This window comes from Poecilia reticulata, chromosome 10 (genome assembly GCF_904066995.2).
Source record: "Poecilia reticulata chromosome 10, P_reticulata-male-v2, whole genome shotgun sequence".
In the NCBI taxonomy this organism is placed as follows: Eukaryota; Metazoa; Chordata; class Actinopteri; order Cyprinodontiformes; family Poeciliidae; genus Poecilia; species Poecilia reticulata.
This window is the reverse complement of record NC_088839.1, coordinates 1,656,876-1,673,086: the sequence shown is the minus strand read 5'-3', so window position 1 is coordinate 1,673,086 and position 16,211 is coordinate 1,656,876. Positions and strand designations below refer to the sequence as shown.

Below are 16,211 nucleotides of genomic sequence, written 5' to 3'. Positions count from 1 at the left end.
AATCACTAGGATTAATCACATCCTATCCTTATTCTTATCCCTAACCTGTATCACTAAGTTCACTGAGCGAGGCTTTTGGGGGAAGCAGGTCAACTCAAACCCGATGGTTCTTGGTCTCGGCAGCTGTAATCTTTAGATGTCCTTGGTCAGAGTCTTTGTCCAGCCGGAGCAAAGTCCTCTTTACTGAAGAGAAGCGGAGAGAAGACTCACGCTTTCCTTTGAACGTGCAGACTCTTTGTCTTTAAAAGACCTCCGTCTCTTTTCCAAGTCAGCTGCAACTGGGTTGAGAGCGTTGGGTAGAGGCAGAGGAGTCGGTCGGATCTGGAACCGGAGTTGGTGGCCGGTGGAACTTGTCCCTTCTTATCGGCGTGAAGTCTTTGAGCTTTTTCCTCGGTCCCGGGTGTGGTCCTCCGCTGGTCTTTAGCCTGCTTCCCTTGTTGACTCCTCTTCTGCGCCGGGGACGAAGAACACTATTTCTTCCCCGAACATCAGTATTTATGCTCTCCAACCCGGGGCGGTTTGTAAGGCAGGACTATCTCCATGGAGCCTGCCCATTGCATTATGTCATTACCTGATGTCATGCAAGGCAGGGCTGCCTGCGGAAAGTCCCGGACTTCCCTAACGCTCATGACTTACTGGACATCTGTTTCCAATTCTGCCCCACCCCTGCATCTCGCTCACTCATTTGATGACTCATCCTTCGGTTCCTCGCCTTCCGCTCAGTGAGGAGTATTCTTTCTTTTCCCTTACCTGAGTATCTATGATTTTTAATAATACATGATGATTTTATATAATCATGTTGTTTGTTTGTTGACTCAAAAGTACAACCTTCAGTCTTCCATAATGTAATAAGATCAACTGATTAAGAGTACAGAGTATACATTATTATAACATTCACTTGATTAAAAGTGCAGAATACATGTTTCGATCATACATTACAGACATCTCTTCATTGGCATGTGTATTATCACTTTATAATCACTTATTACTTATAATCATATGCAGGGTATACTGTTAATTCTCAGGCTTTTATTCCGTTTTCTGCGTGCGCCTGGAAAGATCTCACATGTTCATACCAGATTTCATGACACCCCACTTCCCCCACCCCCACTTTCCCACTTTATCTATACCTTCCTGAAGCTTTAAAATATGTTCCACATTTCTTCCCCTTTTCCATAATGCTCCATCATCAGCAAAAACCCAGAAAGCACACGATGTTAAATCAACGTTGAAAAATAGTTAGAATCGTTGATTTTTGGTTGAAGTCGACAAATGATGGTGGATCAACTATAAAACACACTCTAAAAAGAAAATAGTTGAACCAACTTAATTGAATTGCTTCTGTAGGTAACAAGCAATTCAGTTAAGTTTATCCAACTGAATTTATTAAATTTATCCAACTTAATTTATTAAGTTTAACCAATTCAATACATTATAATCATCCAACTCAATTAATTTATTTTTAACAAATGTATTAAGTATGTTTAAGATAACAGATTTAAGTCAGTCTTACTCAAATCATTTAGTTTACTTCAAAAATGGTAAGAAAATTTACATAGCACTTTTCCAGTCATTTTGACCACTGAAAGTGCTTTACACTAGAGTCACATTCACATAATGCACAGATCAGTTGGGGTTAAGTGCCCAGGGGTCACATTGACATGTGGCAGGACTTAGCTGGAATTGAACTGTCAACCTTCTGATAACAAGACAACTGCTCTGCCCAGAGAGCCACGGTGGCTTACAGGGAATCTGTCCCTGGTTAGCTTGAGTCATTGTGTCAGACGAGGGAACTTGATTTCAAGTAAAGTCAAAGTGAATCCAGTGGGTTTCAGCACTGGTCCTCCAAGCCCTGCAAGTTTGAGGCATTTCCCTAATGCGGCACACATGATTTTAATTGATGTCTGATTAACGGGGTTTTGCTGAAATGAAAACACGCAGGTCAGTTTGCCTTGAGGACAAGGTTTGGGGAAGAACTCGTGATCTAAATGTTCAATCAATGTAAGCTGTTTTTCACACCCCTCTACACACACCCCTTTCCCCCCACCACTCGCCCCTCACCTGGGCCCATCTACCCCTCAATCTCCTCCCCCTTTCCTCTCTCCTCCCCTCCTCCTTGGGCTCTGGGTGAAATAATTTAAATTTTTGGTGAGGGTTTTAAATTTTCACATTTTATTTTGTTAAAGTTTTTTTGGCTCTAGTGGCCTTTATTTGATAGTTAATTGACAAGAAAGGGGGAAGACATGCAGCAAAGGTTGCCAAGATCGGGAATCGAACCTGCAGGGGTGGGCAACTCCAGGCCTGGAGGGCCGGTCTCCTGCAACTTTTAGATGTGTCTCTACTTCAACACACCTGAGTCAAATAATACGGTCGTTAGCAGGACTCTGGAGAACCTGCCTGAACAGAGGAGATGATTCAGCTATTGGATCCATGTGTGTTCTACCAGGGAGACATCTAAGAGTTGCAGGACACCGGCCCTCGAGGACTAAGGCCTCCATGTGTGCAATCTGTGCAGTTTGTTGCACCCCTCATCACCTCCTCATCTCCCCCTACTCCCTCCCAAGCCTCCCCACACCCATCTGCTCCTCCCAGCCTTCACCTCTTTACCCCCTCTCATCCCTTCTTCCCTCCCCCCATCCTTGAGCTCTGGGTCAGAACATTTTATTACTATTTGGGGATTAATCATGTTTCAAATTACGCACTACATGTTGAGAACATTGGGTTGTGATTCCTTTATGTACATTTTCTTACTTGTCTGTAAATATTATTACTGACTGTGCATAATGTGTTGACACAAAAACATCTACAAGTCTCTACTAGGAGTTGTACAGTCCGACTCCCCCTTTTTACAACCAAACAGCCACTTTGCTGCTGGCTTGTTTGCAACCAGCTTCTGAATTGAATTCTCCTCTGAGCAGTTTTGTGGTAAGTTTTTCAATATTACTTTGATCTTAAATGTGTTAATTGAAAAATAAGGGCATTGTTTTGTGCCCATAGTAATCCTGGTTATTTTGGGGCAAAACAGATATTTTTAATAATTGAGGTCATGTCTCATTTTGTATTATTTTCATCCTGCCCACCGCTCCAGGCCTAAGTATGAAATCCTGCGAGATTTTGTGAGATTTGAGTTTTTTAAATAGGGCTGGGCCTGTTGTTTGGTCTGGGAGAGCATGTGGTGGACAAGGAAGTGTAAAGCTGGCTGCTCCAGGTGGGTCTTAAATTGTTGTGATTGTAATCACTAGTGATGGGCAAATGAAGCCTCATGAAGCAGTGAAGCTTTCCAACCCTTTGCTTTGCAAAAAGGTTCGTTACTCGATGCTTCATTCATCACTCACTAGTGACATCTGCTGGTGAAACTAACAGCTTTGTCACTCAGTTGGATCATACTTCCAAAAATTACTAAATGCAATATTGTCACAAAGTTTTCATCAAACTCATATTTAGTAACAGGAGAATCAATTAAATCATATTTAATTGTCATGTTTTAATTATTAATATGATTTGTAGCCAATCTAATCCTTGACCATCAGTGGTTGTGTTGGGTTTTCTTTTATGTCATGGACTTATTTGACAATTAAGGTATGTTGTGCTTTAATGTATTGGGAATTGAGTGATTGTTGAGGCAGACTGAATACTTTCAGTGAAAAACTTGCTTCCTGAAAAAACAGAATTTGTTTAAAATTTGTTCTTGGGAGTTCTAGTTCTGGTTTTTAACAGTACAAATAAAGTTTGCCTCTTCCAATGGTTTTTAGTCTGTTTTTGATGTATCTCCTGATCAAATAAAAATAATAAAGAACTGTTCAGATTTTAGGTTTAATTGTTTTTGATGACCTCCCCCGCCTTGGAAAAAACTTGTTCACAAGGGACTGATGATGCAGGTGAACAGAGGAACTTCAGTGCCATACAGTACAAATGGGGATGCACATGTTTCTGTGTGTGCCAATACTCCAGTGGATCTTCATGTCTCCTTAGGTTCATTTCGGCGAGGCATTGCTCCACTTCAACAATGGCATCTGCTGTGGCATTAGAGCTACGCCTCTTCTGGTCCACTGTAGAATCTAACAGAGACCACAGTTCACCTATAAATAACAAAAAAATCATTACAGATAATACACACCAACAACTGAAATATAGTAGTACAAATGTCACAAGAAAATAAAAATAAATTAAAAAAAACAAGATTTGCTGGTGCCTTCTTGTGCATCTGCTGAATCCTGCAGCTGGTTACCTTCATTGCTTGCAATTAGTGCAGAACATTCTGCTTTCAGCCGCCATACTGCATCTTGTGCCTTGCTTTGACTGAGAAAGCCAAGAGTTTTGAACCTAGGGTCCAGCAATGTGGCCATTGTCATGACACTTAATGATTCAATATTTGCAATTTGTTCTTTGACATGCCTTAATAGGTTTTCAGACAGAAGTCTTGCAACATAATTTTTTATATTTGCCATCTTTGCAAGCACTGCATGGTGTAGCATGTTCATTAAAGGTATAACCTTGGATATTGACACCATTTTCAGAGAGCTCTGAAGTTGCTTGGAAAAATGGGAACAACACCGGTAACGATTCTTCAATTGTCTCATAATCCTGAGAAGTCAGAGGGGTTATATCAGTTTTGAGTGTTGTGAGGGCTACAGCCATGGGTTCTTTTTGTTGAAACGGACTTTCCAACATGAGGTAAGTGCTGTTCCAGCGTGTGTCCACATCGATTATGAGCTTTTGCGACTGTCTTCCCATCTGTATTTGAATCCCTTCTAGCTTTTCTTTACCTGTGGTGCTTGAGTGGAAATATGCCACAATTCTTTTAGCCTTTGCGCGGATGTCACCGAGGGCAGGGATCTGGTCAAATGATTTTTGGACTAATAAATTCAGTCCATGAGCAATGCAAATGGAGTGCCTGATCTTTAATGTATTAGCACATGCAATCATGTTAGCTGCAGCATCAGTCACCAGACAGTTCACCTTATCAGTAATTCCCCATTCCGCCATGTGATTATGCATCACCCTGGCCAGATTCTCAGATGTGTGAGTGGAAGAGAAATGCTCCACTCCAATTAATACAATGCCCAGTTTGTCATTGGGATCAATAAAGTGGCATGTTATGGCCAAGTAAGCCTCCATATTGATGGACGTCCACATATCTGCGGTCAGGCTGATGGCAGACACCTTTTGAATGTCTTCTTTGGCTTTTTCTTTTGTTTTGTAGTATTTCTCTTCCACCATCCTTTTTAATGCCTGAAATGAAAAGCAAAATAATTCATTAACAGAAATGATTTCCATTTACCACATTAGCTGGTATGTTTGACACATATTAACCTTTCTGGTAGGAAGAACATAGGTTGAATCCAGCAAATGAATGAGCTCTCTGAATCCCTCATCCTCCACTACTGAAAAGGGTTGGGAATCCTTTACCACAGCCTCATCCAGCACCTGCTTCCTGGAATCTGCAAGACGCATAATTATAAAACAATTGAAATGACACAATATTATACTAATATGAATGAAATAATTTTAAACACATAAAACAATGTCATACTCTGGTTGGTGTCTCCAGTGTTTAAAGGGTACTTATTTTCATGTAGGGCCCTGTAATGTCCAAGCATTGATGATGTGTTGTGGTAGACCAACACCCTCTCACACAGCAAACATTTCACCTGAAATAAAAGGATGGCGAAGTTCACACAAAGTTGCTATTAATGATGCAAATGTAGTCAGATCTTGTGCAAACAGTATACAAACCTTATTGTGATCTGTCATCTCAAAATACTCCCAGATATGAGAGGTTTTTCTCTTTTTTGACTGCTCCATTTCAACCAGTGCTGATGAAAACGACTCTGCTGACGCGCTACCAAACCACCCACTACAACCCACAAAGCGCTTTTATTTTGAAAAACGATATGCAAAATGAAGCAATGACGTGGCAGATGTAATGCAAGGCCTCGTTTGTTACTGATCACGTGATTTTGCTCAATGTGACACAAGCTCCCAAGCGGGGCTTCATTGGAGAGGCCCCCTTTTTACTCGGTACACTCCTCAAAGCCTCGCTTCAGATAGCCCATCACTAGTAATCACTTGTTTTTCATTTTTTATTATGATGTTCTTAGGGATGTGTTTAGATGTGTCTCTGTCCAGAACAACTGAGTTAGATGATTGCATGACCATCTGCAGCCATCAAGAAGTGCAGAAGGTTGTTAATCATCCACAGATTAAATCCAGGTGAGGCAGGAAGGAAACACTTAAAACATGTAAGGCAGGTGAAACACTGAACTAAACCTGCTAATGACTGATTCAGTTTGTTGATTCTTGGATTGGTAACTGGTTAAACTGAACTGGTCTATTACTACTTGTGTGGGATCTTTATCAGCATATGGACATTTTTGAATGAATTTAATCAATTTATTTGGAAATATTTGTAGTTGATTGAAGATTAAACCAGCTATTTGATGGAAGTTTATTCTGTATAAATTATAATTTTTTCCAACTACAGTATAAATTACCTTTTGCTCTATTAACTGTCTCTGATGTGTTAAATAAACCCTGATCCTCCCTGAGTTTTATCTTTAAGTTTTCTGATAAACAGCCTTTATTTTAAATATTGATTCCCTCATTTTAACATGAGTGCAGCATCATAAATCCTACACTAGACTGCAGCTTCATAGGTAAATGTAGTTGTGTATGTAAACATTAAGATAAATATTAATGAACAATTAAGATAAATATTATAACAGTGAGTGTACATGGGGAACTATATGGTTTGTATTTGTTCTCAGACCTGTAACCAGTACACTGTTTAATCTTTCAATGTCTTTCAGAACTTTTCAAATGTTTTGTATTTCTAACCTTCCTCACTTTTATTTTTGTGTTTTTCAGCCGTTGCTCTGCAGGTTGACCTAAAGCTGACTCTTGAGGACTGCAGTAAAACTGTCAAGTGGCTTCATTACACGTCAGAATGAGAGGAAGACATCACAAGGAATCAAAGTGACTCCAACCAGAGTCTAACTGGGGTTACCACAACTTGTACTGTTTCCCTGGTTCATACAGTACAAAGCTTAACCTCATGGACTCTGTTCTTCTGTGGACAATAGACTGTTATTCTGACAGTCAAAAAGAAGTCAAATATGTTTAAAGATCTGTCCCTCTTAAATAAAATGTTATATCAAACCCATGTTGTCAATTTTTAAACTTTTGTACACAGTTTACCCATGATCTGCCAATAATATAGTGTTTAACACCAGTGAAGAAACTTTTAGTGGTAAGTTATGTAGAACTAGCAGACCTAAAAATGTACCTAAATCCTTAGCTTTCATTCAATATGAAATCAACCCAAATCTGCATGTAGCTCCACATTCAGATGAAGGTTGAATCAATGTTAACTCATAACTGATTCAATGTAAAATCAACAGAAATATGCATGAAAATTGACATACAAATGATGGTTGAATCAACATTGATTCAATGTAAAATCAACAGAAATATGTGTGCAGAACCACATTCAGATGATGGTTGAATCAACGTTGATTCCTGACTGATTTAATGTAGAATCAAAACAATTATGCATGCAGATCCACAGTCAAATGAGTGTTGAATCAACTTTGATTCAATGTAAAATAAACAGAAATATGTGTGCAGAACCACATTCAGATGATGGTTGAATCAATGTTGATATAACGTCGGTTATGGTTGAAACCCTAACGTTGATTCAACATTCAAGTCACCGACCACTTTCAACGTTGATTCAATGTTTCTGGCTGACATTGATTCAATGTTGTTTCAATCATTCTGTGCTTATCTGGGTTGTTTATTGTAATGGATCCTGTTTTTGCCTTTGAATGTTAACTTTTATACTTAAATTTTTTGGCAATGTTGAGGTTTTATTTTGACTTTTTGCATTATTTAGCCTCTTCAGAGCCTTCATATGTTTTCAGTCTGTTAAAGATAATATTACCGATAGCAGTACAATTTACATAATGCCTGTTTTGTTTTTTTCTTGGAAAAAGTTATTAAATACAAGTTTTTGTCTAAATTAAGGTGAATTCATGGTTCCTTTTTCCACATAATCTAACCGGTAGTGCATATGATTAAAAAAATACAAATTATGTGATCGGTATTGGTTATAGGTATCGGTGATCGGCCCTCATGGGCGATCGGAATCGGCAGGAAAAAACCTGATCGGCACATCTCTAGTTGCATTATATGCAAAAGTCAATGTTTGTATTTGTTCAGGCCATTTGTTCTTCTCTCTGAGTGGCAATAATCTGAGCATGGTGCCAAGTGTGCGATTGAACCTCTCGGTGCCCCCGTTTCCCATGGGATGGTATGCAGTGGTGTGAGACTTTGATACTCCCCGCCAGTCGAAGCAGTTCAGCAATGAGCTCACTTTCAAAGTTTGCTCCCTGGTCTGAATGGATCCGTTCAGGAAATCCATACACACAAAATACGCGGTCCCACAACTTTTTAGCAACCTGCTTTGCTGTTTGATTGGTGCATTGAAAGGCGTGGGCTAGCTTTGTAAAATGGTCAGTCAGGACAAGCACATCCACTGAATTTTGCTTTTTATCTTCCGCACTCCTTATGCTTTTAAGAGGGGCTCGAGAACAAGGTTCTGGTGTTTTGGCAAGAATGCACCTCTGGCAACACTTTACATACTCCTTCACATCAGTATTCATCTTCGGCCAGAAGAAACTCTGTCTTGCCAGGTGAAGTGTCCGTGCCTGCCCCTGATGTCCAGCCATGTCATGAATGTCTTGCAAGGCTCTTTCCTTGAGGCTATCAGAAAGAACAAACTGATGTCTTTTCTGTTTGCTGAGGGGGTCTCGAGTGACTCTATAGAGAATCCCATTTTTAATCTTGAGCCTCTCCCACTGCTTAATGAGCACCATAGCTCCAACACTGAGTCCTGCTCTTTCGCTTCTGGATGGATGTCTCTCTTGGATAATGAATGGCAAGATTTTGGAAACATCAGGGTCAAGCTTTTGGGCATATTGTGATTCATCCAAAGTGAACACAGGGAGTGAATCTTGCCCTGGTACACCCAAATCTTGAACAGTCTGAATTAGTGCCACCGCACGAGTCTCAGTGACCAAATCCCACTGGTCATGCATCTCCAGAAGAGCCTTGACTGTCACTGCGTCACACGGGTAAGGTTGTGAACTACAATGGAGTTCTGGATTGCCACAAGATGGTTTCTTCACTTTTTGGCTCTGGATCTTTAGGTGAAAAGCGTCTTGGACCCCATCTTGGCTAATGCTATCAGCTTCGATAAGGAGACGAGAGTAGCCCTCAGTGATGATCCTATGGCTGATAGTTGTTGCAAATGGATCCCTACTGAGTGCGTCAGCCACTGTGATCTTGGACCCAGGTATGTGTTTCAGATCAAAAGAAAAGAGTGCCAACTTTGCAACCCAACGCTGCTCACAAGCATCAAGTTTTGGCTTTGTCATGATGTAGGTGAGCGGATTGTTATCAGTCCACACCGTGAATGTTTGACCTCTTAACCAATGACTGAACTTCTCACATATACTCCATTTCAAAGCCAAAAATTCAAGCCTGTGAATGGGGTATTTCTTTTGAGAGTTACTCAGCGTCTTGCTGGCAAATGCAATGGGGCGAGCTTTCTCTTCTCCAGCTGGAACTTGAGACAAGACAGCTCCGAGTCCATCCAGTGAAGCATCAATAGACAAAATCAGAGGCTGTGAGAAATCTGGGTGTGCAAGAACAACACAATTCAACAGCTTTTCTTTGAGACTTAAAAAGGCTGTTTCTGTCATGATGTCAGTTCTTTTGGGTTTATTTCTGTATTTTCATTCTATGTTTAGGGGTTTATTCTGTGTTTCTATGTTTATTCTGGTCCTTAGTGTCATTTACCCTCTGTTGATTAGTAATCTCGTTCACCTGTTCCCCTGGTTATTTAAGTCCGCGTGCACCATTGTGTGGCGCTGAGTTGTCGTCGGAATGTTGTCTGATCGTTGTCTGATCGTTGTCTGATTGTACTTGTGTTTAAGAGAGTTGAAGAAATGTACCTCTGAGTTTAGTTTAGTTTTATGAGGAAAACTCCGCTCCAGGAAAGTAATCTGCTGAGTGTGGACCAAGCAAGCTGAACCTTCGAGTTTGACCTCAGATACCTGTGTGTAAGATGAAAAATAAACGCAAAACAACACGCCGTCGCCTGCCTGAGCATTTGTTCCAAGCGGTTTCAACCACCCACCTGACAGTTTCACACTCCTCTGTCCAGTCAGATGGTCTCAGTTTTCTGTAAGAACCAGCAGTTGTTGTTTTGGTTTTGCCCTTCCTCTTCTGTCCAGCAGTTAGAGCAAACAGGGGCTTGGCCACAGACGAACAACTCAGAATGAAATGTTGGTAATAAAACACCATACCAAGGAAGGACTTTATCCTCTTGACTGAAGGAGTGCATCCATCATCCTCCATCAGATCAGCCTTTGTCATCCTTGTAATGACTTCAACTTTTCCAGGGTCGACAGACACTCCATGGCCATCTATGATGTGTCCCAGAAATTTCACTGATGATCTCATAAAGTGACATTTTTTGGGACTCAACTTGAGATTGTGCCGGCGAAGGCATTGGAACACAACCTCCAACCTCTCCAGAGACTCTTTGTCACTCAACGCAAAAATAAGGAGATCGTCCAGATAGCACAACAAACTGCTAAAATTCAGATCTCCAAATATGCTGAGCATCATCCTCATAAAAGAGGCAGGGCTGTTCCACAGGCCTTGGGACATTCTATTAAATTTGTACAACCCCATTGGAGTTGTGAATGCTGTGTATTTCTTGTCCTCCTCCGCCATAGGAATGTTGTAAAATCCTGACGTCAACTCCATAGTGCTGAAGTAAGTGTTGCCTCCAAGAGCGGCTAAGCAGTCGGACTGGTGTGGAAGTGGTTGTGCGTCTTTGAATGTCCTTGCATTTAACCACCTGAAGTCTGTGTATATCCTCAGACTGCCATCCTTCTTCCAGACCATCACAAGAGGAGAAGCATATTCACTCACAGATTTCTTTATTATCTCCTGTTCCTCCATGTCAGATAAAACCTGGCGCAGCTTTTGAGAATGAGCTGGTGGGATTTGCCGTATGGAAGGCGGAATGGTCTATCATCACCAAGCCGGATGCGATGTACAAAGCCTTCTACCTTGCCACAATCTAAAGCATGCTTAGAGAAAACATCATTATATTTCTCAAGCAGCTTGACCAACTTTGTTTTCCCTGCATCATCAGTGTGGCATGAATCAATATCAAGGTCACCAAGCCCAACCTGTTGCAATCACAGTTTCAGATCTGTGAGTCCCTCTTTGACATGTCCCTTCCCTGAAGCAGCAGTTTCAACCTGGCTGATGCCTTGAAAAACTTCAAAATCTTCAACCGCCAGGCAAGGGGACACATCTGCCAACTTGCTGTTTCATTTCAGTGTGATGGACTTGTCTGACAGGTTAGCAACTTTTAAAGGGACCCACCTATCTCCCCATAAAGGAGTGATAATGCAGCAACCATGATGTTACGCGGCATCGACTTAGATGAGGTTGGTTCGGTGATTACAGTACTCCCTGGAGACATGGGGGTGTTATGTGGCAGCTTACCCCACACAAGGTGTTCAGTCCTTGCCAGTAGGGTGACAGATTGTTGTAGTTTGGCTGTGCCAATCTTCTCTGGGAGTTCTTCACCTCTCCACCGAGAAGTACTTGCCATCATATCGAGAAACTGCTCACATTCTGGGAAAAGACTGGACACTAGACGCCAATAATCATTGGTTATTTTCAGCTGATGCATGAGAAATCTTATGACATTTGTGCCAATGATTAAATCGTCCGTTAGGCCTGGTACTACTAACACAGGAACAACACAAGTCTCGCCATACAGTTTAATTTTCACCTCATACATGCAGCGAGGTTTGCTGAGTGTCCCTCCACAACCAATGAGAACAATTTCTTGAGAGAGGGGAACAGGTTCAGAAAGTGAGTTCTGACTCAGCATCATTTGTTCCACCTTCTCACTCAGTGGAACCTGAGTCAAGCATCCCCTGTAGCTGAAACTTGTTATTCAGAGTCACAGGTGTATAAAACAGTTCATCAAATGGCTCAACTTGTTATGTGTTTTGAGCTATCACCCTAGCACCAACTGGTGCTGCTGCACATGCCTTTTCATATTGCTGTTCAATGTCATTATTATTGAGGGTTTTTTCTTTTGAGCCCACACCACCCTTCATCCCATGCAGGCCAGCTAGTTTAAATGCTGGGGGTCTTGTGACTGAAGACCATGTTCACTTCTGATGGATAAGCGGTTGGGACAGTCTCGCTTAATATGATTTGGTTCAAAGCATGCTAAACACATTCGTTTCTGTTTGCAGTGTGAGATGGTAGAAGGATCCCGAGACTGACAAACCCTGCATGCTTTGTGATGCACTTGGCTGGGTGAGTTCTGTCTGCCTGCAATCTGACTGTTTTGTGAGAGTGTACATTCAAAGAGACTGATTAAAGTTTTCATGCAGCTGTCATTACAATGTGGCAAGGCTGCCGCACCAGTTTCTTAAGTGACAGGGTGGTGGTGATAATTGTTCAGGAACAGGAGCTTGAGCATGAACTGTAGCTAGTTTAGGATATCTTGACCTAGAAATTGCCTGCTGTCTGGCTTCAATTTGGTAACGATCAATGTGCTCCTGAATTTCACTGGCCGTCCATTTGTCTGGTGCTTTGAACTTCAAAATGGCAGCAAGTGCCGGGTCTGGGCAATGTTTCACAAACATCATAGTTGCTTCCTGGCAAGGGTTATCTACATGCCATCCTAATCTCTTCAAGCCCTCTTCTGCAGCATCAACTGCCTTGTTCAAGCGTACCCAGTAATCTAGAGGTGTTTCTCTTGCTAGTGGCACAGTGTTATAAAAGTCGGCCATAGGCATACATGAATAGGGCACATCACTGAAATGTTGTCTGAGGATGCTGTAGACAACGTCTGGTTTTTCCTGAGGCTTTAGTGAAGGGATGCTTCGCAGTGTTATCCTCACAATATCCTTAGCTTTTCCCATCAACTTAGAGAGGATCTCAGAGTACTGTTCATTAGTGGGTGTGCCTCGTTTTCTGAAGTAGATTTTCATTAACTCTTCCCACTCGCCAACAGTGTTTTTGTCAGATCCATCTCCCCTGAAGGTGGGGGGTTCTTTGACGTCTGGCTGTAGTACTAGCTTTGCCCCAGTCAAGTTGAGGTAAGTAGGTTCACTCTGTGATTGGCCCACACTGCCCTGAAATTGCAGACCCTGAACACCTCCTTCCCCACATTCACCCTTAAGATGGTTCATTATGGACTGTCCAAGTTGCTGTGCAATGCTTGTTATAAGGTCACTTAATGGTGGGTCAGCACTAACTGCATTGTCCAGGACTGCACCATCATGCACATTACTAGAAGATACATTCTCAACTACATGTGTAGGACAAAAGGTTGGAGAGTCTGCAACATTAGTGTTTCGAACTGGGGTAAAAGGCAAAGCCTCAATCATTCTCCCTCTCCTCACAGAGAAGTTAACACCACTCAACGAACATTTGTCCTCATCTGCCTTATTTTTAACATAAGTCATTTTCAGTTGTTTTTTTTAAAAAAACAGTTCTTTACATAGAAACAAATATATAAAATATATATTATTTTGTTGCTGGACAAAACGCTATTCCACGTTCAACTCTGTAATACTATTCAGTCTGTATAGATGTGTTAATGTGACAAGCAACCTCAGGTGACCAGCTGACGTTGATCCACTCTTTACGAACCACGATGAACTTGTCCGAAGCAGAGTGGATCCGGGTCACGGCACCACTGCAGCCGTGATCTGACTCATCTGTTGCATGTACTCTGCGTTGTGTGTGTGGGTAAAAAAAAGAAACCAGCATTCGAGGACCCTCGGTGTTTTGCAGCGGGAAGGCAGGTTTATACTGTTCAAAACAAAAATGCATTCAGCACAGCAGTTCCCGGGCTCCGGCCTCCCTACACAGACCTTAACAAACCAAAAGAACAAAGATAACCACGTTTGCATGGTAAACTCAATAAATGTCCTTAATGTAGGAATTAAATACCCAATAGTGTGCTGCGCTACACGTAAAACAATTTAACAACAAAATATAGCAAGTTGTGAGCTTAGTGAACATTTCGAATATTTTAACACATAAACAGAAGACAACTTTATACGCTTACCTCTCCCCAGCGCAGCTCGGCGCGAACCGAGGAGAGCAGCATATGGTGGCCGACCGGTGCAAATGCGCAGCAACAGAGAAAACATGCAAACAAAAAAAAGACACGCGCACAAATGAAATGCAGAAAACATAAAAAGAGACGCAAACAAAAAAGTACAACCACAAATTAAATTCAGCAAACAAAAGAAGAGATGCAAACAAATAGTGCTGAAAACCGGAAGTGCTCCAGACCACTAGAGGGAGTCGAACAAAAAACAGCTGTGCACAAATTTAGGGTCTGCATCCCTTAAAACGGGTGTTCAGAAAAGCAGCAATGGCGGCAAAATTATTTTTGCTGTATTACGCTTAAAATTACACAAAATGATTTTTTACAATGTTTTTTGGTGAGAATGTAGATATATAGATCTCAAATATCTGCTTGGTTCATCAATAAATCACTTAATTCCAATATTGCTCCGACATTTTCGGAGATGTCTGCTCCCACTGCATTAACAGCAGCTCCCCTCGCCAGCTGTCATATACACTGCTCAAAAAAATAAAGGGAACACTCAAATAACACATCCTAGATCTGAATGAATGAAATATTCTCATTGAACACTTTGTTCTGTACAAAGTTGAATGTGCTGACAACAAAATCACACAAAAATCATCAATGGAAATCAAATTTATTAACCAATGGAGGCCTGGATTTGGAGCCACACACAAAATTAAAGTGAAAAAACACTACAGGCTGATCCAACTTTAATGTAATGTCCTTAAAACAAGTCAAAATGAGGCTCAATATTGTGTGTGGCCTCCACGTGCCTGTATGACCTCCCTACAACTCCTGGACATGCTCCTGATGAGGTGGCGGATGGTCTCCTGAGGGATCTCCTCCCAGACCTGGACTAAAGCATCCGCCGACTCCTGGACAGTCTGTGGTGCAACGTGACGTTGGTGGATGGAGCGAGACATGATGTCCCAGATGTGTTCAATCGGATTCAGGTCTGGGGAACGGGCGGGCCGGTCCATAGCTTCAATGCCTTCATCTTGCAGGAGCTGCTGACACACTCCAGCCACATGAGGTCTAGCATTGTCCTGCATTAGGAGGAACCCAGGGCCAACCACACCAGCATATGGTCTCACAAGGGGTCTGAGGATCTCATCTCGGTACCTAATGGCAGTCAGGCTACCTCTGGTGAGCACATGGAGGGCTGTGCGGCCCTCCAAAGAAATGCCACCCCACACCATTACTGACCCACTGCCAAACCGGTCATGCTGAAGGATGTTGCAGGCAGCAGACCGCTCTCCATGGCGTCTCCAGACTCTGTCACGTCTGTCACATGTGCTCAGTGTGAACCTGCTTTCATCTGTGAAGAGCACAAGGTGCCAGTGGCGAATTTGCCAATCTTGGTGTTCTCTGGCAAATGCCAAGCGTCCTGCACGGTGTTGGGCTGTGAGCACAACCCCCATCTGTGTACGTCGGGCCCTCATACCATCCTCATGGAGTCGGTTTCTAACCGTTTGTGCAGACACATGCACATTTGTGGCCTGCTGGAGGTCATTTTGCAGGGCTCTGGCAGTGCTCCTCCTGTTCCTTCTTGCACAAAGGCGGAGGCAGCGGTCCTGCTGCTGGGTTGTTGCCCTCTATGGCCTCCTCCACGTCTCCTGGTGTACTGGCCTGTCTCCTGGTAGCACCTCCAGCCTCTGGACACTACGCTGACAGACACAGCAAACCTTCTTGCCACAGCTCGCATTGATGTGCCATCCTGGATGACCTGCACTACCTGAGCCACTTGTGTGGGTTGTAGAGTCCGTCTCATGCTACCACGAGTGTGAAAGCACCACCAACATTCAAAACTGACCAAAACATCAGCCAGACAGCATAGGTACCGAGAAGTGGTCTGTGGTCCCCACCTGCAGAACCACTCCTTTATTTAGTGTCTTGCTAATTGCCAATAATTTCCATCTGTTGTCTATTCCATTTGCACAACAGCAGGAGAAACTGATTGTCAATCAGTGTTGCTTCCTAAGTGGACAGTTTGATT

The 16,211-nt window shown here is 42.3% G+C and overlaps 2 long non-coding RNA genes across 2 annotated transcripts in view; one reads left to right on the top strand and one right to left on the bottom strand.

The window, feature by feature from the left end:
• LOC145553040 (uncharacterized) overlaps nucleotides 1–16,211 on the bottom strand; it is a 462,758-nt gene that overhangs the window by 395,555 nt on the left and 50,992 nt on the right. The gene's annotated exons all lie outside the window — the stretch shown is intronic.
• Nucleotides 5,890–7,158, top strand: LOC145553035 (uncharacterized). Its single transcript, XR_014089210.1, has 2 exons — nucleotides 5,890–6,213; nucleotides 6,868–7,158. It is a non-coding gene; the product is annotated as an uncharacterized LOC145553035 (long non-coding RNA).